The 21758-nt window shown below is 42.7% G+C and overlaps 1 pseudogene; it reads right to left on the reverse strand.

The window, feature by feature from the left end:
* Nucleotides 1-13769: 13769 nt before the first annotated feature.
* Nucleotides 13770-17828, reverse strand: LOC115076487 (annotated as a pseudogene).
* Between the last annotated feature and the right edge of the window lie 3930 nt (nucleotides 17829-21758).

Consider the following 21758-nt stretch of genomic DNA (forward strand, 5'->3'; position numbering starts at 1 on the left):
AATATTTGATTCATTTTCAATATTGAGGCCTCGCCCTGCCATGTAAAAAAAAAAAAAAAACACAGGCCCTCTTCCCAACCTTCTATCCTGCAACCCCCCTCCCCTCCTTCCCAGGTCAGTTGGTGCCACTTTGCCAAATGGAACTGAGGACGCAGGAGTGACTGGAAATGGCTCCCACCTCCTTTGCAGACCATGGATGGGTATGATGCTGGGGGCATCCAGGACCCTGGGGAAAGATGGCATCAAACCTAGGGGCTTTTTGGTAATTTTGTTGGCAAGTTTTTTGTTTAGTGTGTATAATTGTAAAATAGTGTCCAATAATAACAAAATGGAATGAAATAGAAAACACAGAAAATGGAAAAACCCAATCAATGCAAGGATACACAGTATAAACTAACAAACAAACAAAAAAAACCCCAACTCCCCCCACCCCCCTCTCTTCTCTCTTTTATAGATATATCCCTTCTCCAGGGATGACCTAGCACTTTACCCTCTATCCTCAAGCCTGGCCCCAACACTCTTCCCTTTCCCCCAGGATCAACCCCAGTGCTCTCTCCCTCCCTAAGTATAGGTGCACAGAGCTTGTGTAAGGAAAGAACAGCCCTCTGCTCTCTCCCCTCCCAGGCACTATGCAGGGTTAAAGGACAGGAGGGGTAAGGCTGAGACTGAAGCAGACAGAGCAGAAAAAATAACTAATTTGTTGCCTAATGCAGCCTCTTCAGCTACTGTCATGCACGGAATAGGAGGGAAGGGGATGAGGTTGGAGTAAACAGAGCAAAGAAGGGCTACTCTGCTCCTTAATCCAGTCCCTCCCCACTTGTTGTCTCCCCCCATTCTCACCCAGCCTGGTCCAACGCCCAGGTATGAGAGAGTGAGAGGGCATAAGGATCAGTTGGGAGGTGAGTGATTAGAGTGAGAGGGGCATGTTTGGGAAGAGAGAATGAGAGGGCATGTGGATCAGCTGGGAGTTGAGTGATTAGAGTGAGAGGGGCATGTTTGGGAAGAGAGAGTGAGAGGGCATGTGGATCAGCTGAGAGGTGAGTGATTAGAGTGAGAGGGGCATATTTGGGAAGAGAGAGTGAGAGGGCATAAGGATCAGCTGGGAGTTGAGTGATTAGAGTGAGAGGGGCATGTTTGGGAAGAGAGAGTGAGAGGGCATGTGGATCAGCTGGGAGTTGAGTGATTAGAGTGAGAGGGGCATGTTTGGGATAAGAGAATGAGAGGGCATGTGGATCAGCTGGGAGTTGAGTGATTAGAGTGAGAGGGGCATGTTTGGGAAGAGAGAATGAGAGGGCATGTGGATCAGCTGGGAGTTGAGTGATTAGAGTGAGAGGGGCATGTTTGGGAAGAGAGAGTGAGAGGGCATGTGGATCAGCTGAGAGGTGAGTGATTAGAGTGAGAGGGGCATGTTTGGGAAGAGAGAGTGAGAGGGCATGTGGATCAGCTGAGAGGTGAGTGATTAGAGTGAGAGGGGCATGAGGAAGATCAGGGCGTTGGGGGGAGATGATGGAGAGTTTGGAGTTGGGGGAGAGAGGAGAGCTGAGGAATAGGGAGATGGAGAGTGTGTACAGAGGGAAGATGAATGGAAATGCAGCGAGCTCAGAGGTGGGTGAGTAAGGTGATGGGGGGGCTGATAACGGAAGAATGAGGAACTAATGGGAGGGTCGGGAAAGAGGGAGAGAGAAGGGCATGAGCGACATAGTGAGAAAGAGATAGTGGAGGGCTGTGAGCTGGGCAGAGAGAGGGGGTTGGATGGCTGAGGGAGGAGATGGAGGAGATGGAGGGCTGAGACTCAGAGGGAAGAGAAAGGGGGATGGAGGATGAGTGGGGGAGGGGACCATGAGACGTAAAAAGCTGGTGGTAAAAAGAGAGAGGAGACATCACCAGAGATGCAGGTGATGGATCGATAAAGAAAGGAGCAGAGATAAAAAAATAAGATAAATACTGGAGAGAAGAACCAGGAAAAGAAGCTAAGAGAAGGTAGAAAGCAGGTTGGATTTTGATTTTTTGAGGTACGATGATTTTATATTCGCTAAGCAAGTTATATTGACTTTTTCAAGAATTGGTAAATGGTTCTGCTTTGCTATTCTTATTTTCTGCATGGAATTTCTGCATCTCAATGCCTAATATGTTGTAAAAAAATATATTTGGCTTTTTTTTTGGAGGGGGAAGGACCAGTAATGAGGCTTAGTCTTAAAATTCTCCCCCCCCCCCTTTTCTCTCCCTTAAGTCAGCAGGGCAAGTTTGGGCTGTCCGAAAGCGTGAAGTGGTGCTAAGATGGCATCATGTTGACAGCAGCGGGCAAGCTGGCAGGAAGTAAAGTGCATCTCTCTCTGCCAGCAAGGAGGACATGGGGGGGGGGGGTGCTCAGGGAGGGATCTGGGTGACCTTGTGTCAGGGAACGGAGTGGCAGGGGGCGACTGGTGGGGCTTGCTTTGGTTATGGAGGTTTTCAAAGAGGCTAGAAAGCCAGAGCCATCATGGAGGGTTAGCACACCAGCCTCTTCCACCATCCCCTCTGGTGCACCACCAACCTGAGCCATCGCCCTGCATCCATGTTCCATGTAGACCTGCATTTGTCTCTTGAACACTTTGTTTAAGATTTCACAACCCTGTTACACATAAAGCAAATTAGAACACGCTTAACATCCCAAGATATCCACTCGTCTTTTAGGCAAACAGGATCCAGTATAGCAACAGAGAGAAAAGGCACCACCCACAAAGTGACAAATGTATTGCAAAATCTGAAATGCAAAAAAGATCTTGAACAAATATTTAATAATTCTTAGAAGAACGTTTATCTGAAAACTCACGAGCACCCTAACTTCAGGTAATTATGAACCTAATATAAACCATTCCTTCTCCTGCTCACATCAGCACTCATCAAGTCTGGTATAGACCAGAGAAAGATACATGAAAAAGTCAGGAAGCTGGGTAAAACAGCCTCCCCCACGTGCCTCAGATTAAATTAAAAAAAAAAATAGGCCTTTTTAAAACAAAAATTAGAACTAAAATCCAGACTCAGGAGCAACCAGGCCTGGCAGATATGACCTAGAGTGCGGTGGCAGCCTGGCAGTGCCACAATGCTTTACAGAGTGACACAAGCAGCAAGAAGAGCCAGCAGCCATGTCAGGGCCTCCACCGAAGAGGCACACACAGGCCCAGATCTGTGAGAGGACAAGCAAAGCAGTAGTTGTTGCTGAAATTCATCTTGGGGAAAGGGCAAGCGGCTCTGAAAGGAACAAGTCCCCAGAAAGGGCCATCAACAGCCTCAGCCCATAGGCCAGGACTAGGCAACTCCACTCTTCAAGAGCCACAAACAGGCCTGGTTTTCAGGATATCCACGGTGAATATGCATGAGATAGATCAGCAGGCATCCTCTCCATTGTGTGCAAATCTATCGCATGCATATTCATCGTGGATATCCTGAAAACCAGGCCTGATTGTGACTCTGGACTGGAGTTGGCCTCTCCTGCCACAGGCCCGTCCCTGCTCAGTCCTTCCCTTTCAGGCCCCCTCCCCTCCCCCAAGTCACAGCACCGGCTCTGCAGAAGGACCAACTGGGGATAGAAAATGGAGCGCGAGCCCCCTGCAGGCATCCTACACCGACAGGACCTGAGGTGCCCAGCCTCCTCCTCCCCGCACAGACTTCTTGTTACCATGGAGACTCCTGGTGCGAGGGGCAGGGAACCTTGGGGCCTGTCGGCATGAGATGGCTACAGCAAGCCCCGTGCTGAATTTCCTCCCTCCAGTGGTTACCGCTGCAGGGGGCTAGAAAAGACCAGCACCGCCTAGGCTGTAGGCCCAGATCCCGGCATGGCAACAGCAGCGATGCCCCAGTGCCTCTAAAAAAAAAATTAAATAAATAAAATTTGGCACCAGACGAAATTGCTTATACCTACATCCAGGCCTGACCCCAGGCCGACTTGTCTATTTATTGTTTAAAAGTATTTGTTCCAGGAACCATAAACAGTGGAGGAAAAAAAAAATGTAAAAGATCATTTATCTGTGCAGTTTCACAGATGGCAAACGCTCAAGCTCAGTGTGCTGCTGCTCTGAACTGCCAACATCTGCAATTTATCTTGTGTAAAAGAAAAAAAAAAATCCCCTGAGCTTCAAAGCCTGAGGCCGTGACTGCTGACGTCCTTCTCAGGGCGTACCTACTGCTGAGTAATAGGGTGGAATCCACAGGCTGGATCCTTTCCATCCAAGGGCTCTTGGTTTAATTGCCTTGGGTTTCTCTTTTCTCTCTCTCTTTTCATTTTGGCATGTCTGTCCATAGCTATTCTGCCACAATTCAATTTATTACAAAAAAAAAAAAATCAACACATTTTTCACATTTAAGATTATTATTATTATTTAGTATTCCAGGGTACTTCTAGAAGTTTCAGAATGCCAGTAAGCACTAAGCAGCAGACTTCAGCTGACTTTAAAACTCAGTTGGTGCCAGAGGCCTGCTTTTCTCAGGGGCTTCTGGATTGACTCGAGGTCTCCGCAGCTTGTTCCATGGAGTCTCCTGTCTGAACATCAGTCAAGCCGCTGAATTCTTTGCATGTCATGGACAAGGCCATAGAACGGTTTAAGGTTCAGTCAAGTTACAGAATTCAAAAGCATAGAACTCTCCCAGCTGAATCACAGATGTGCCTACAGTTTATACTCCTGTCCAGAAATGCCTGGTGATAATCTTTATGTAGCAGCTCTGATGCCAGAGAGGTTTTCATCACATTTATCAAACTGTTTCGTAACTTAGGCAAAGCTGGCAACTGACAAGCTGTTGTTAGGACAGAAAATATTCATATGGGAATTGAAATTGCTCAATAGCTGTCCTACAAGTAAGTGACAAAAGAGCACGCTGGGACAAACAAGCCTGCGAGGCTTTGTGGGCTGTGAATCTGATTGTGGCCCTTGGTGTCTGTGAGAAGCCAGGGGAGTTGCCAGCAAAATGCCTGCTGGCTCCAGTCCACTCCATTTGTGTTTCATGGTAGTTTGAAAGAGAGAAGCCGGGCCTAGGCTGGTGAAATGCAACTCTGCTTTTGTAACCCCACTCCCATGCCCTTACTGTGAAGGAGGTTATCGAGTGGAGTTCAGTCTTTGAGCCCAGAGGAAGCTTCACTTCTAGGCCCATGGGGAGCACTGTCTTGGACTCAGAAAAAAAAAAAAACAAAAGGTCTTCACCCTCATAGTAGTGCTCCAACAAAAGTCTTTACTATAACAAAACATCCTCCACAGAATTGATCTGACAGACTGCATGCATTCTGTGAAGAATCCATTGTTTCCATTCACAAATTAAACCGACAGGATCTCCTTGCTTCACTATGTCAGATTCTCCTACTGGCTGCTCCCCATTGTGTCTTGTTCCACCTACCACTTAGCTGCTGATCGGATATTCAAATGCCACCACTTAGCCAGATAAGTTGGCGCTGAATATCAAAATGGGATAGCCTACTGTTTAAAGCAGGGATGGCAAACACCAGTCCTCGCGTACCACAAACAGACCTGGTTTTCAGGATATCCACAATGAATATGCAGGAGAAAGATTTGCAGGCACTGCCTCCATTGTATGCAAATCTATCCCATGCATATTCATTGTGGATATCCTGAAAACCAGGTCTGTTTGTGGCACTCGAAGACTGGAGTTTGCCATCACTGGTTTAAAGTAATGAACTAGAAATCAGGAGACTGGGGTCCTATTCAGCCACTGCTTTTAACCTTTTCAAGTAACTTTTTTTCTCCATTGCCTCAGGTAGCCATGTAGACTGTAAGCTCTTCAAAGGCTTATTGCACCTTTATTTAAGGTTTATATGGTTTGGGGGGTTTTTTTCCATTTTTATTTTTTGTTTATATTTTTTATTCTTATTTTTACAATTGTCCCATTTTCATTTTAGCACAAAATAAATACAACTATCATACAGTCTGCTTTGAGACCAATAAGGTGCTTTTTTGTAAATTGTAGCCAGAGAGATGAGATCCTAGTGTCATCTCCTAGCCCTGACAAAGTTTATTGGCTGCTCTGCCACTGCCTTCTGGGGTGTTTGTCCTTCTTTCACCCAGCAGTGCATGCACATGTGAACCAGGCTTACTGCTGCTTGTGTTCACAGGGAAGCACCTCGTTCATTCCAGGAGGGGTAATTTCAGTGGCACCGCCCAGAGGCAGCCCCAGGCTACAGCCGTTCTGTACAGAAGAAATTAAGAATGGCGCTGCCTCGGTGGGCCGGCGCCATTTGTAAGCAGGAGTGGACCAGGAATCGCGCCTGTCCTGTGAGGAACAAGAGGTTATGCTAAGAGGGGCTGGAGGAGGGATCACAGAGATCCAGGAAGGTTGTTTTTTTTTGCTCATGGCAAAATTTTAGAGTGAAATGAAAATAAACAAAATTTTGGTTTTCATTTGCTTCATTTTAAAAACAAATGAAATGAAACAGGAAATGCACGTCCCTAATATTGGAATAACGAATCCAGATATAGAAAGGTCTATGTGGGAAAACAGTTTTAGTTTTGTTTTTTTTCAAACTGGAAGCCAGGACTAAGAAAGTCTGGTTAGCAACATTAATAGCATTTTGTGATTATAAGGGATTTATTCTAATCTTAAAAGAATGCATCATGTCTTGTGGAAGGGTTCTTTTTGCCAATAAAGCAGTTTACATTATCATAGGGCAGCTGGAGCAGCAAAAGTTAACTTCAAAACATAGGTGGTCCTTTAGTAAAAGTGATGACCCTTTCTTCTTATTGTAGAGGTTTTCAGCCAGGTTCTGGAGAACACCCTAGCCCAGGACTGGGAAATCTCTCTCTATATATATGAATTCAGGTTATGTGATCACAAGGTTGTTGGCTATGTGCACTAGAAAAGATGGAAAGGGGCAGTTTTTATCAATATGTTTTATTGTTTGGTTTTCATAACCACAATAGCAATTACGACTTAAGTTTCCATCAGTATAAAAGAGAGCCATGTCTTTCTTGTCTAATTTGCATCCAGCTTGAGGTTGTCCATATCTTGCAAGGAAGAGCTGCATGACACCTTGAAAGCTATAGAGGAAAATCATGTGGTACAGAGGCTGTCTTCATATGCTGTGGTACAGAGGCTGTCTTCAAATGATGAGGTGCAGAGGCAGACTGCTTTCATACAATGTGATGCAGAGGCAGACTGTCTTCAAATGATGCGATGCAGAGGCAGACTGTCTTCATATGATGTGGTGGTCTTTGAGATAAGGGGAAGGAGGTCTGTTTTTCAGTCACTATAATTGAAAGCCCATGAATTAAAAGGCAGAAACCAATTTACATCTTTTCACCTGCTCGATATTTGAGTAACAAGTTCCATATTAAACTAGGCCATAATTTAAACATTGCATTTTAAGTGGCAGGGGTGTGGGCTAATCTATAGGAGACCTGGACACAATTCAAACGACTTACTTCTGCTCCTCAGGCTGGCTGAGGATAGGAATAGGGGATGCTATGGAGGCAGCACTGATTGCCCACTTCCCCTCCCCCACCCCCCTAAGGGAAAGGGAGTCCCGGTCATCGCGCAACAGTGACACCTACTGGTTGGCTACAAGCACACTTATGTCAGATTCCAAAGGGACCAAAACAAGAGAGGGAAAAGGATCAACTGTCCAATTCACAACTTTAACTGAATCATAGGCAAATGACAATATCATAAAGATCTTTGCTTTGAAGTTTCAATCCGCGGCCTCTCGCCTCGCAATGGGCCGCAAGCCTTAATCAGCTTACAAAGCAGCATATAATATTTAATCATTTATCGTCATTTGCTCATATCAGTATTCAACCTAATTAGAATTTCTTGATTTTTCACCACAATTTTATTTCCAAACTTCCCTAAAAAAGGTTATAAATGTAAACCAAAAGCTATGCTTCCCACCAACATTAAAATTGAAAATTTCCCAAATACAAAACTTATTAGAGGAAGAAATACTTAGCCGATGCCTCGTAGGATATCACATTAAATCATTCCCGACATGAATCACGTTTCGATTGCCGAGAGCAACCTTCTTCAGGGGATATCACTCAATAATGTTTTACATGAAGCGGCCAACTGTCTTCAATCTCTTCTAAAAACAGACACAACAAATTAGAAATTAAAAATTAAAAAGTGCACCTGTGTTCAGTTATTCAAACAAACCCACAGACATCCAATTTAACCTAAACCGAGAATAATCCACCCTGACTTAATCGCAAAGAAAAAACTTACCCGGACAAACTATGTCTCAGCTGATATTTTCAAAAATGGCGCCACGGCGTCTCTAACTAGCTCTTGGTGTCACATCCTTTCAAATCTTACAGGCGTCTTGTACGTCACCGGAAACCAAGCCGGCAAGACAATGAAAGAACTACAAATCCCATAATCAAAGGAGAATCACCACTTCCTAAGAACGTCTCTTACGTACCCCATTCACATCAAAACAGAGCTTATCAATGCCTTTAATGTCAAATTAAAAATTAAAACACAAACCAATCAATTTCTCTGTTCAATCCCTTGGGGGCCACAGTGTCAAAGTAATAAATCCATTTGAAATGGATTTATTACTTTGACACTGTGGCCCCCAAGGGATTGAACAGAGAAATTGATTGGTTTGTGTTTTAATTTTTAATTTGACATTAAAGGCATTGATAAGCTCTGTTTTGATGTGAATGGGGTACGTAAGAGACGTTCTTAGGAAGTGGTGATTCTCCTTTGATTATGGGATTTGTAGTTCTTTCATTGTCTTGCCGGCTTGGTTTCCGGTGACGTACAAGACGCCTGTAAGATTTAAAAGGATGTGACACCAAGAGCTAGTTAGAGACGCCGTGGCGCCATTTTTGAAAATATCAGCTGAGACATAGTTTGTCCGGGTAAGTTTTTTCTTTGCGATTAAGTCAGGGTGGATTATTCTCGGTTTAGGTTAAATTGGATGTCTGTGGGTTTGTTTGAATAACTGAACACAGGTGCACTTTTTAATTTCTAATTTGTTGTGTCTGTTTTTAGAAGAGATTGAAGAAAGTTGGCCGCTTCATGTAAAACATTATTGAGTGATATCCCCTGAAGAAGGTTGCTCTCGGCAATCGAAACGTGATTCATGTCGGGAATGATTTAATGTGATATCCTACGAGGCATCGGCTAAGTATTTCTTTCTCTAATAAGTTTTGTATTTGGGAAATTTTCAATTTTAATGTTGGTGGGAAGCATAGCTTTTGGTTTACATTTATAACCTTTTTTAGGGAAGTTTGGAAATAAAATTGTGGTGAAAAATCAAGAAATTCTAATTAGGTTGAATACTGATATGAGCAAATGACGATAAATGATTAAATATTATATGCTGCTTTGTAAGCTGATTAAGGCTTGCGGCCCATTGCGAGGCGAGAGGCCGCGGATTGAAACTTCAAAGCAAAGATCTTTATGATATTGTCATTTGCCTATGATTCAGTTAAAGTTGTGAATTGGACAGTTGATCCTTTTCCCTCTCTTGTTTTGGTTATTGACAATATTGGAGAGGTGTGCTGCTTCTTTGTTTGTAGATTCCAAAGGGAACCATGGTTCATAATTCTGTCAGAGGCCTGTCACTGTGATGGCTGGGCTAGATGGGAGGGAATTAAAAATGGGGGAGATCCTCTAGGCAGTTGGAATTGAAGGTTTATGGGACATAGATTAAACTTGAAGACCAGTGGAGGAAGAGGATGGTTCTTTCATATAGCTGATGTAGATGTAACAAATATAACTACAACTATATTTCGGTAGTTGAGCCAGAGAATTATATTAAGATTTCCTGTCCCCTTAGCATAGTGAATAGGGAACAGCTTAGAAGTCTAGGGGGCTGCCTGTCAAATTTCCAGGAGGAGACCAGAGAGGCAAAACCAATACTGCTGAACACACCCACACATATTGCGTTTAACGCTTACTTCCCTAATCATACTCAGTAAAACAGTCCCAAGAAACCGTGCATATTCTCAAGAGGCCTGCCTGGTAATGCATTTCCCCTCCTGCGGTTTTTAAGAATGCGCTCACTTCGTCCATGCACTTGCAGAACTGCTGTGTAAATGAATACTGCATGATCAAGCCAAGGAAAAAATTCCTCCTGGCACAGCTACAACCAGGTTTAGATTCCCTTACATGGAATTGTGTGATGGGGAGGACAGACCTTGCAGGAGCATCCAAGTTAATAAGACTGTGGGTAATACAGGAAAAAATGTTACCTCCAAGTTTTTATAGTGTAAAAGATGACTCAGAGTCAGATGAAAGCAGCCACCACAAACCTTTCTAATCAGCTGAGTCACTGGTCCATGATATGGTGATTTTTCAGCAGGAATTTATTTGCATAATATAGTTGTAATGGATTATTCTGATAAATATTTATTTATATTTAATGACTCGCCCAACCCATGAGCTCAGAGCGATGTGCAAAGAGAAAAATAAATTCAAAAGCACAGCCACGTAATACCTGCTAGAATACAATAGCATCAAAAAGATACATAGTTAGCAGTCAAAAATACAGTTGCTTAATTAATAAAGCAGAAATTAAAATAGCCCTGGGAGATAATGAAGGGGAGAGGCTGACTAGCCTTAAAAAGAGGGTTAAGGTGAGCTAAATTTGGGAAGTCTGCTGCTTTCTCAGTGCCAGAGGTGGCGAGAGATAGTGGACATGTGAACTCTTAATGTGTGGATCAGACCTTGTGACTCACCTGGACAGACCTACATATGTAAAATAAATCAAAGGAGGTGTGGCCTGCTGGTTAGAGGAGGGGACCACGAGTCAGAATTCCTGGGAGGTTTGAACTCTTCCTCTGTCAGTGACTCTCCGTGTGATCTTCCTGAAGGCTGCCTCCCTGTGACTCAGTAACATTAGCAGCGTGGTCTCTTCTCACTTTTCCCTTTGGTTTTGCTCTTGGGTGCAGTGCATGCGCTTAAGTGCCAGGGTAATAAAGCAAGCACATGGGGATCCTGCATGAAAGAAATGTACCTCGGGACTCTGCATTTTTATTGTAAATAAATGTACCTTATGTAGGAGACAAACCAGCAGCAGTCTGTTCTATCCTCCGAGGACAATACGAGACAGGCTCAATGGTTTTGAAAATAAGCTTGCAATCCAGCTCCACTGTTTCCAGGACAGGTTGATCCAGCCCTAGATTTACCCCATTCTATATGTGGATGCAGGGCTTCCCAAGCCTTTCCTGGTAACCCCACAGCCAATTGGGTTTTCAGGATTTTCTCAGTGATGCACACGAGATAAATCTGCATGCCTCGGAGACTGTGAAAATTGATCTCCTGCATATTCATTACGGAAATCTTAATAACTCGACTGGCTGAGGGATCACCAGGACCCGTTTGGGAAGCTCTGCCTTTGGCTGCCTCTCATGCTGCTATGCCAGGGGTTCTTAGCCCAATCCTCGGGTCACGCCCAGCCAGTTAGATTTTCAGGATATTTATTTTATTTATTTAACTAAAGGAATTTATAACCTGCACTGCTCACAAATGGCCTAATTTTAAAGGGCTGGCGCATGGTCATACCGGGAGATACGCGTGTGGCTGGGTGCTGCGTGCATTTTCAAAGCACCGTGGTCTCACACCTATCTCCCAGTACACGCAGGCAGGCATGGTATGGGTGGGTCATAGGCGGTCTGGGGCAGCGCATGCCGGCAGCCGGCCAACCCGTGCAACACACTGCTGCTCTGGAGAGCAGGTAAGTTGAAAAAATAAAAAAGAGTAGTTGGGGGGGGGGGGGGGGTTTAGGGGTTAGGGAGAGTAGGGGGAAAGGCAGGCAGGTAGGGAGGGGATTTAGGAAGTCCCCTCCCAGTAATAAGTCAAGAAAGTCATTGTGAACTTTAGATTTATTTTATTTTACCTTGCCGCGCATTTGTAGTATTTTTCACCTGTTATTATGCCTAATACATTTTATACTGTGTCATTATTTTATGCTTTTTTATTATTTTATAATATACCTCTTATTTTATTTCAATTTTATTTGTTCATGTAAACAGTTGTGATGGTACTTTCCAAATGACTGTATATAAAATTTATAAAGAAATAAATAAATTGGAGTGGACTAGAAGGGAAATGGGGAAAGGCCATATTGCGACGCCACTCGCTTCTTAGATAACTCCCCCCTCTTTAATCCTAGCGGATAAATTACCATCTGGATAAAGTGCCTTGTTAACTTCCATAATTGTCGTCACAGCGCAAGAATCCAAATCATAGACACTCTCGCTCGTTAGTCTACTATATTTTTTTCCTTGTGTGTATTGTATATTGTTACAGTTACTTGAAGTTCTGTAATCTTCCCCAGATTGGGGACTTGATTCACAATGGGTTATATATATATGCCTATTATTATTTCTTATCAACATTATATTTTGTATTCCTATTTTGGATTTTCCAATACAAGAATTGTCTTGTTGTTTATATTGAAATTCAATAAAATATAAAGAAAGAAAAAAAAATCCTCCCTCCCCTTGCTCATGTGTGCGCCAGTATAAAATCAGACGTGCATATGTGTGTGGGTAGCAGATTTTATAACATGCACACGTCGGTGCACACATGTTATAAAATCGGCACATCCGTGTGCACACATGGACGCCTGCGCATCGGTTTAAAAATTCACCTTAAAACTTCCAGGCAGGGTATAAATTCCATAATGAAGATGAACGAGATACATTTGTCCACAATGGAGGCAGTGCATGCATATTACTTCATGCATATTCCTTGTGCATATCCTGAAACCCTGACTGGCTGGGTGTATCGTGAAGGGTGGGTTGAGAACCCCTGTGCAATACATTTGTGGCCTCACATCCCACAGGGACCACACTAAAAATCGCCTTCAGAAGGTGCCACAGCTGGTGGAGTGGCTGTTTTAGGAATTTCCTCAGGGGAGGAGGCAGTAGGAAAAAAGATAAACAATGGGGGGGGGAGGTTCTTTACATCTCCCTGATCAGTAAGTTAATGGAGGGAGGGGGGAAGGAATAGAGGGGTCCTCATCTAGAGAAGGGCGAGATGCCAGGTAATATAAATAAAAGGATAAGGTATCGCTTTGTCCAATTGTAAAAAGGGAAGTGTAGGGGTTGGGGGAGCCATAACCAAGCCAGGGAGGCTTTGTGGTTGCTCCCGTTTGTCCAAGCTGTGACCCCCAAGCAGGGCTGGTGCAAGGGTATTAGGGACCTAGGCAAAACTTAAACCAAGCTTCCACACACACAATTAACTAGAAAATTAACATTGTGCATTAGTATGAATAACAAAGTCTGCATTTATAACAACAAAATTTGACATGAAAAGGCAAATATGATAAGAACATACAATTTTCCACCTTACCAGTCTAGCTTGAAGCAGGATATTGAAAATATTCAACAAAATTTAGTGGGAGAACGTAAACCAAGGCTATACTCTTTGCTCAAAAACAACAAAACAATTTACAATATAGAACAGTACAAAATAAAATATAAAATATTCAAACCAAACAATTTGTGCTACATATCTGCACAGGATCTGTATTAGAAAGACTGTACATGAGAATTTTACTTTCCTTGCTTTCAGTTTAGCACATGTAGAAACAAGTTTCTTCAAATCAAGGTTTTATGCTATTTCATTTTCTATTGACAAAGTGGCCAGCCCAACAAGTCTGTCTTGCATCATTGAGGAACGAATACATGTTTTAATCAACTTTAGCTTGGAAAAGCTTTGCTCACCACTGGCCACTGAAACAGGAAGGGTTAAGAGGGCAATAAATATGTTAGGGACAATATGTATCACTTTTTGTCTGCATATAAAGTTCAATACATTTTTGGTGATGAACTCTTTCACATTCGTCTTGCGATGGCTTGCAATTCACTGCACATATCAGAAGCAATAATATCTTTGGAATCCCCGTGTTGTAAACCTTTCTCCAATTTCGAGCAATGTTCCAGAATTTGGTTTGATGTACTAATCTGCAAACTGTGAATATTATAGAGGAAGCCAAACACAGAACTAATCTGATTCATCTTTATTAATCTTTCTTCAACTGATTGTATTGCTGTGTCAAGGACTGCAAAATAAAAGTTCACTTTGAATTTTTCCTCAGCACTCTGAATAGGCCTATCATTGGCTTCATATGTGACCTGCTTCTTCTTTCTCTTAATACAGAATGGATATGGTTCAAAGCATGCTCGTATCTCCAACTCCACAGCAAGCTCACATACATCTACCATGTGATTTGCAAACCCTTCATCACTCCTGCAGTCTAAAAGAAATTTCTTGGTTCCGCTCAGAGCCGGTGCAAGGGTATTAGGCACCCTAGGCAAACCTTAGTCTGGTGCCCCCTCCCCATACACAATTTTAAATTATGCATTTATAACATACTTTACATGAAAAATGACATTCTGAGGTAAAATTAATATACAAGTTGTTGTAATAATTTCATGCACTATTGTGATGCCAACAAGAAAACTATGCATCTTGGAATTCATATGGCATCATACCTATTGTGATATATTTCGGCATGGTCCTCCCGTATCAACACAGTACTATTTGCCAACACTCAAAGAATAACAACCCCACCTATGAAAAAGAATATCACAAATATTACACCAGAATCTAAAATATCAATACACCTCCTATCAGGAAAACAGAGCAGGCCAAGCTACTACAGATCCCTACAGAGAAACCACATGCTAAAAGAATGCTTCATCTCAGTCTTTGCATGCAGAACACAAACCTTCACCAAATACAGAATAAAGTCACATAAAGTATAAATAGAAATGTGCAGACAAAAACTGAACTGTAAAACGCATCACTCCATACAGTGTAACAATGGAAAAACAAAAATTTCACTTTTCCTCGTGAAACAAATCAATAAAATCAAGATATATAAATCATTAATCATAATTATAAAATCATACAAATAAAATAATTTCAAAACAGCTGATGAATAGAATATCCAATAATTAAAGACTCATGCAAATTTTGAAAGCTTTACCAAACACCAATAAAATATTTCAAACAGAAAACACATCACATACTACCCAATAATTAAAATGGTAGTCAATCACGAAAAATGAACTAAAAAAGCCACCTTTACTTACTCTCTCCAGCAGTTCTCCTACTCCTTTCCCTTGCAAGCCACACCAGAAGCAGCAGTAGCTGCTGAAGCTGCCCTCATAGTCCTTTTCCTTAGGGACCACAACCAGTCTCTTCTCTCTCTCAAACACACACACACACCAGTCACACCCTCAGGACCAGTTTCTGTCTCTCACACACCAATCATCTCCCCAACCAACCTCTCTCTCTCACACACACAAGTACACACATACCAGTCATCTCCCTGATCAGTCTCTCTCACACATACACACCTCACCTCTCTGGCCAGTCTCTCTCAATCACACAATGCTCTCGCTCTCTCTTACTTACACACAGGCTTTCAATTTCACACATGCTCTCTCTATTTCACTTACACACAAGCTCTCAATCACACAATGTTCTATCTCACTTACAAACAGGCTCAATCACACACATGCCCTCTCACAGCCACAAGTCAGCCAAAAACATGCTCCATCTCTCTCGCACACACACATGGACACACACAAGCACCCTCCCTGACTCACATATACACCATACAAATACAGAAGCACCCTCCCTGTCTCACATACAAATTACACTCTCACAGAAGCACCTTGCTTTCAGACTTGCAGCATTTTTCACTTTTACTAAAAGTGAAAGTGATGCTCCCAACCGTTAAATAAGAAAACCACATTCCTATCAGAAGGCGAAATGACACTCTTCCTTCAGGTTCTCTCCTCCTAAGGGACAGCCACCCACACCATACAGCTTCTCTTGTTTTACGCTTTCAGGCAATAAAGCAAGTGTCTTTCTTCAATCTATCAGTCGTATGATTATTCATGTGGGAGATATGGAACAGAAAGACATCCTTAGTCAGCTTCCCTTTTAAATGGGAAGATTCCAGTCTTAGTCACTTAAAAATATAAATTTTCCAAAGGCTTAAAAAAAAAAAAAAAAAAAAGCAAAACCGTTTCAGATTGGAACTATTCTAGTCTTCATGCTTAAATTATGCTTAAAAAAAATCAAACAAACCCCACCTGGCATCAGTATCTTAAATTTGTGATTTTGCTGAGATGAACATTTTAAATACTTTACTTTTTTTTGCTTTAGTATTTGTCTCTACCCACTTTGTTAAATTTTATTTTCCAGAAGAGGGATGCTTAAAATTCAGTAATTTCATCTTTCATTCAACTTTTCAAAAGTTGAGCTACCAGCACAAAAGTTGAGGTATATATATTATCACATTTCATTTTTTTAAACTGGCAGATTCCTTTCTCACTTACATACCACATACACACACACAGAAGCTCCATTCCTTTCTCACGTACACATCACATACACACACACAGAAGCTCCATTCCTTTCTCACGTACACATCACATACACACACACACAGAAGCACCATTCCTTTCTCACATACACACACACAGAAAGAAGATCGGTGCAGCCGGTCTAGCTGATCATGTGGCCGAAGAAAGGAAGATCGGTGCAGCTGGAGACCAGGCGCCGAGACTTAGGGGGCACCGTGACAGGCAGCCAGCCCCTGACTCGCCCTGCCTCCCCCCCAGTGCCACCCTCTGGACACCCCCCCTGGTGGTCCAGCCGAGGCCCCGGGAGCGATATGCCGCTCCCGGGGCCTCGGCTGCCACTAAGCAAAATGGCGCCGATGGCCTTCCTCTACCATGTGACAGGGGCTACCGGTGCCATGGGGGGGGGGGGGCGTCAGGAGGGTGGCACTGGAGGGGAGGCAGGGCGAGTTGGGGGCTGGCAGAATTTTGAAAGGGTACTTTTTGCCCTTTCAAAATTCTGCTGCCTGCCGTGGCGCCCCCTAAGTCTCGGCGCCCTAGGCACAGGCCTAGCTTGCCTAGTAGTTCCTCCAGCCCTGGTTCCACTTAAGTGCCCAGTGGTATTGTACATGTCAAATTCCTTCACTTGACATTGTTTGCTAATCATATTGATCTCATAAGGGATGTTATGCCACACAACAAGAGAAACCTCAAACTTGAAGCTCAAAATACTTTTTGCAAGAGCTTATGCCTCTAACCATGAGGTATTGCCAGATAATCCTGTTAGGGTAGTGTCATCAATAATTTCAATTAGTGCATCATAGATATCACCTGGTTGATAGCAAAGAGATTTCGGTGCAAAAATTAATCTTTCTCATCTTGTTTCACTCAATGGTTTCACTGTAAGAGTAGGTACATGGCATATTAGAACTTCCCAACAATGTGTTGAAATTGAGAAAAACACATAAATATGTTGTACTAGGTTAAAGAAAGTCATTGCTTCCAAGCAACACTTAGCAGCATCACTAACAATCAAATTCAAAGAATGTGCACTGCAAGAAACAAATAAAACTCATGGATTAATATCCAAAATTCTTCATTGCACACCATTTTCTTACCCTTTCATTTTGCTTCCATTATCATAGCCTTGACCACATCAGTTTTCAATGAGCAATGACATATCTTCTAAGTGGCAAAGGACAATATCTGTCATTCCAGCCCCAGTGGTCTCCTGGAGTGGCAGAAATCCCAAGAAATGTTCCTTTATGCTTACAGGTTGAGAATTATCAGTGTCTGAATCATTTGTTCAATATTGCCTACGTCTGGTGTACAATCTAAAATTAAGAAGTACTTGGCAGCATGAGCAGATTTTAGTATTTCCCCTTTGATGGCTTTGGATAAAAGCTGAATCAGTTCATTTTGTATATCTTTGCCAAGGTAGTGGACATGTGTCTCAGCATTTCTTATCTTATGAAGATGCTCATCCATTGGTGGATCAAATAAAGCTAGATATTCTACAAATTCCGGAAGTTTCCATTATCAGGTGTGTGTGCAGTCTTTCATGTTTCCCTGAAAGGCCAGATTTTGCATACCAAGAACTCTCACCAAAGCAGATATTCCAAGATTTACTGCCAAAACTTTTCTTATTTAATGAAGTGCAAATTTTCTTCATCAGTTGTTTCAGTCACAGTTCAAGTTCCTTCCACTTTTGGAAGTTCTCCAAATGTTCACTACCTCTCTTGTCAATTGCTAGAATTGCAGATATGTTCTTCCAATCTTTGGAACCTTCATCAGTAAGAGACAATGCACCAGTCGTGTTCCTGGAAACAGCATACAAAAAAAGCAAAACACAGTCCTTTGATACAGAGTACTGTAGCCATGGATGGTGCATTTCTTCTCCATTGGCAAGTCTCCTTTGTAATGAGCTGTTGAGAATTTTCTTTGATTACCATCTTTAGGGAAATCAAATTGCGGAACTTGTTCTGGTCCATGTTCCACCAAGATTTGATCCTCGCTTTTGGGTAGCAAATTGACCCAAGTAGCGGGATCATCATAGTTCAACCTGATTGCATGTTCTTCTTTACATCCTTTCAAATCTTGATCCTTCTGGACCTCACTTGGTTCATCTTCTATATTCTTATGGTCTTCAAATTCTACTTCAGATTGTGAAACTGTAGTCAACCTGTCATCCCTTGAACTACCTTCATCTTGATGCTGTGGATGAAAATATTTCAGCAAGGAATCTTCTTGCTTCACCTGTTTTTTCCTTTTCAGCCTTCTGTTTACGATACTGTGCCACAGTATTTATCCATGTAAATAGCTTTTGAGTAGAACCCTCTAAAGGCCTGATTCTCTAAGCCTTTTGTTTTCTCATAGATACCAAATGGGTTGGATTTAGGCACAAGCAATACAGACACATGTGTAGGCTGCTAGATTCTGAAGGCGCCCAATATCTGAGACGACATCTCCTGCTGATTTCCCAGGACAAAATGTCCTGCCTGTGAGCACCATAATCTTAAATCCAGCCCTGCATGAAAACCTTTACTAAATCAGGCCCTAAGTGACATTAGAAAAAAAACTAGATATATTTGACTGTTGCTTGCAGAGGATTACTATGACAATCATCACAGTAGTACCCTATTCAACTTTGATCTGTACTAGAGGGAAGGGAGTAGCTAGAAGGAAGGGTGTATCAGCTACTTCAAAGTCTTATTGATCCTCAAGAATCAGAGAAAAATCAAAATTTTGCAGGGATGGCGGATCCTGATGCTTTTGTTTGTTCTAGGTGCAGGCTGAATTATTAACAAAGATATTTTTGCTAGTATTATATTTAAAAGCAAAAAAATCTCCATGATTTAAAGTAACGTGTCCCATGTTTTAATGGGAGTTAATAGGTTTTTGGGGGGACAGGGCAGGGATGAAGGAAAAGGGGGCATTAATAAACTTTAAAGCAGGTTTTATAGCTGTCAATGAATTATGTTTCCTTGCAATGCTCTCTGCCGATTGTGTAAACAAGCTGGGCAGTGCAAGTGCCACTGACGTTACCGAGCCATGGTAAAACGAATATATTGGTGATAAATGTTTGTAATTTGCGGTGGAAACTGATTGACACAAAAAGCTGCAGGTATGTAAACATGCACAAATTCTTATTTGTGCATGTTTACAAAGGCATCAATTAGTGCCAAAGAACGTAGTCTGTAGCCTGTGCTTACTGTACACCCTAGACTGGAATTTTGATTGTTTTTACAGCAAACATCTGGTTGAAACTTCCTTTCACTTTATTTTTTTTTTTCCAGCTCAAAGTTATTCATTGAACTGAGGACCTGCATTTGATCTGTCCATGCTGTATTTATTTTTATTTACAAAGTGATATTTATTTCATGCCTTCTCCACATAAGCTACACTACGGCGTGGACACTGGCATGATTTCTTCCGTGCTTAATTTGGGAATTTAGGAATAAAAGGCACCAGTGGCTGCTGTGGTACATGGGGATGCTGGTGCAGTATCCTGGCAGTGTTTGGTAGGGTCTTTGGGATCTGGGAACCTCCGTGTATTGTTGATCTTGCACGCTTTGTTTGCACAGCACCTTTTTATAGCATTAAAAGTACATCTCAATTAGATGTATGGTAGCGTGGTGATGGGGGGTGAGGGGGGATCGGGCTGAGATGAGATTGAATAAGTTTCGGTAAACACTGCGTGACCAAAAAATGGGAACATGCCATCAGCCAAAAGTTTAGTTTTCAGAGGGGAATTTTCCATGGGCTCAGTCTGTCTGGAGGTTAGAGGGTACCCCTATTTCCACAACCCATGCACTTTGACCTGCACAGCAGCGGAGGCGTTCCTGGAGTACAGTTAAATCAGGGGATGAAAACCAAGGCATGTAGTTTTGAATAGAAGAAGTTATTCCTGGAAAAAAAATGCAAGTGCAAATTTCTGCGGGTGGCTTTTTTTTTTTCTCTCGGGGCAATTTTCAAAGTTTCACTTTGAAAACTGGTACAAAGAACATGGTCAAAAAATGCAGCTCCGCAGGCAGCATGTGAGTGAATGGGAGGCTGCTTGTAGTGTGTGTGTGTATGTGTGAATGAGAGGCTGCTTGTGGTGGGTGTGTGTGAATGGGAGGCTGCCAGGGGTGGGTGTGTGTGTGTGTGCGTGTGTGAATGGGAGGCTGCCTGGGATGGGTGTGTGTGTGTGTGAATGGGAGCCTGCCTGGCATGGGTGTGAGTCTGTCTGAATGGGAGCCTGCCTGGATTGCATGTGTGTGTGTGTGTGTGTGTGTGTGTGAATGGGAATCTGCCTGGGTTGCATGCCTGTATGTGAATGGGAGCCTGCCTGGGATGGGTGTGGTATGTGGGCATATGCATGCATGGAGTCTTCCTGGGATGGGCAATGTGTGTGTGTGTGTGAGAATGGGAGCCTGCCTGGTATTTGGATGGATGTGAATGGGACCATGCCGGGGTGGGGGTGTGTGTATGTGTGAATGGGAGGCTGCCTGGGATGGATATGTGTGTGTGAATGGGAGCCAGCCTGGGATTGGGTGTATGTGTGTGTGAATGGGAGCCTGCCTGGGATCAGTGTGGTGTGTGTGCACATGCATACATGGGAGCCTTCCTGGGATGGGCAGTGTATGTGTGAGAATGGGAACCTAAAGGGCATTTGGATGGATGTGAATGGGAGCTTGCCTGTGGTGTGTGGGTGTGAATTGGAGCTTGACTGAATTGGGTGTGTATGTGTGTGTGTGAGAGAGAGAGAGAATCTGCAGTGGATCCCAACCTGCCAGCAGAAGAAATGAGCAGGGCCCGGGGCTGCTGATAGATCCCAAACAAAGAAGATCTAAAGATGCCTGAGGGTTTGTCTGAGAGGGAGCATATGTATGTATGAGTTTGTGTGTATATATATAAGAAAGAGAGGAGAAAGTTTGTGCATCCCACTCCCACTAATCCATGACGATCTTGGGGTGACTGGAAATCAAAGTTCCCAGGTATAGAGAGCGTGAATTTTTAAAATCCTTTTTATTTTTATTTTTCAGGTGTTATTTAAAGTGTCTGCTGTTTTTAAATATTTTATTGGTGTTTGGGACATTTAAAAAAATTGTATATGAGTTTTTAATTATTTGATCTTTTATTTGTCATCTGTTTTGGGAATATTATTGTTAACATGTGTTTACTATTATGATTATGTATTTATATTATTTCTTGATTTTATTGTTTGATGTTTGAGGAATGGTGATGGTTCTGGTTTTTTATTGTTGCACTGCGAATCTGGCTTCTTACGGTTTCCAGTTCAGGTTTTGTCACATTTATATTTCTACTTTATGGTTGCTCTATTCTGTATTTGGTGAGGATGACTGGTGCCATTGCCCCTACCATGTGACAGGCGCTGGCTGGCCAATGGTACCGGTAGCCTCTGTCACATGGTAGGAGCTAAAGGCCACCGGCGACATTTTGGTTAGTGGCAGCCAACGGCTT

The sequence above is a fragment of the Rhinatrema bivittatum genome, chromosome 15, assembly GCF_901001135.1.
Source record: "Rhinatrema bivittatum chromosome 15, aRhiBiv1.1, whole genome shotgun sequence".
NCBI classification, from domain to species: Eukaryota; Metazoa; Chordata; class Amphibia; order Gymnophiona; family Rhinatrematidae; genus Rhinatrema; species Rhinatrema bivittatum.